Here is a 1,863-nt window from a genome sequence, read left to right on the forward strand (position 1 = left end):
GAGTGTTTGCAACTGTGCAGAATTTGAGTGTACCTGCAGACGAACAACAGGTTTGGAATATCTTACACTGCTTGTTAATAACTCTTTAGATTTATTTTTCATGATTGAATCTAATATAATCATCCCTGCAGTCACCACCCACACCTATGGAATTCGGACGGAGATCTTTAATTGAGAGACACCAAGTACTTACTTGGGCTGATGTTCGATAATTAAAGCAGTTAATGAAGTCATTAGAAAACAAATTAAACTATGGCTCCACCTTTTCATTGCAGGAGAGTGTTGAAGCACTTATAAACTGTGTTAACGAAAACATTGGATTTAGCGATGGAAAACCAGTTGCTGCAATAACGATATACAAATGTCTTCTTCATTGGAGAACTTTCGAGGCAGAAAAGACAAATGTTTTTGATCGGATTATTCAGATTTTTGCTTCAGGAATGCAGGTATTTCTTGCTAGTGTTCCAACACTTAACCAATTATTGTGTTTGGTTTGATTCTATGATTTACTTGATTATCTTCATCATAGCGTGATCCTGTCTGGCTTATTCGATTTATGTTGCCCTTCTAAAAATCTGCAAAATTTGTATCACAGAAACAAGACAGCAACCCCGATCTTGCATACTGGCTATCAAATGCATCATCATTGTTGATTATACTGCAAAAGAGTCTGAAACCTGCTGGCACTGTAACAACACCACTGAAAAGAACAACGACTCAGACGTCTTTCCTTGGGAGGATGGTATGTTATATATATATATCCTTTTATTTTCTTGAACACGCATAAGGAGAACCAGAAAAGCCAAAAGAGGGAACGAGAAACAAAAAAAAAAGAAAGAGAACGAATAATCATCCTTTTTTTTAACAAAATGATTAACAAGGGTTCTCTGAATTCTAGCAATTGTATTTTGTCAAAATTGTATGATAGGCTAGATGAGGTTATCTTGACTCATTTCTTAATCTCTTGGTGTTATATGATCCACAGGTATTTCGTGCGTCAAGCATTACTGTTGATATGGATCTCGTGCGCCAAGTTGAGGGCAAGTATCCTGCATTCCTTTTCAAGCAACAGCTTACAGCCTTTGTGGAAGGCTTATATGGAATGATCCGTGACAATGTGAAGAGAGAAGTGTCTTCAGTACTCTCGCATGTTATTCAGGTTACCCCATCTATCACGGGTTCTCAGGTTAATTATCATTTCATACTTTAGAAGATTCTTGCTGGACAAATATAATTTTAGAAATAAGCATGAGACATCTCAGCAACCTCCCATGGGAATCCAGGAATACTAAGTTAACTTTGACTCACGCTTGCATGTTTTTGGCTAGTTCCTCTCAGTTGGTAACTTGGCATAACACTTGAACCCTTTTGCAAACTCAACGAGAAGAAATTAGACTATTATTTATATCACGAGTACCTTTGTACCATGATGAATTTCTATTGCCTGGTGATTAGGCTATATAATTCATATGTTAAGATTTCATGCTAACTCTGCACCTGCATGGCAATAAGTTGTTGCTGCTGGTCTAATGCTCATTCCTGTATACACATTGATACTCAAAGGCGCCAAGAACTGCGAAGGCTGGTTTGCTAACAGATCAACATAGCTATTGGAAAGTGATAGTCGGCCATTTCAATGATCTCCTGAAAATCTTGCAAGAAAATTGTGTAAGTTTAAACCTTGAAACCCGCATTGCATTTGGCTGCATGGTGTTCTGACTTGTGGCCTTAATGCTGAAATTTCAGGTCCCAACCATTTTTTGTCGGAAGATCTTTACACAGCTTTATGCATACATCAACGCTCAACTCTTCAATAGGTAACTTGGTGTCTAGACTAGACTTTCCTTGCCTGCCGTCAATTTC

General features: G+C 37.8%; 1 protein-coding gene across 2 annotated transcripts in view; it reads left to right on the top strand.

The window, feature by feature from the left end:
* Positions 1 to 1,863, top strand: part of LOC123087441 (myosin-6) — an 18,080-nt gene that overhangs the window by 10,406 nt on the left and 5,811 nt on the right. The window lies entirely within an intron of this gene.

Source organism: Triticum aestivum, chromosome 4A (assembly GCF_018294505.1).
Source record: "Triticum aestivum cultivar Chinese Spring chromosome 4A, IWGSC CS RefSeq v2.1, whole genome shotgun sequence".
NCBI classification, from domain to species: Eukaryota; Viridiplantae; Streptophyta; class Magnoliopsida; order Poales; family Poaceae; genus Triticum; species Triticum aestivum.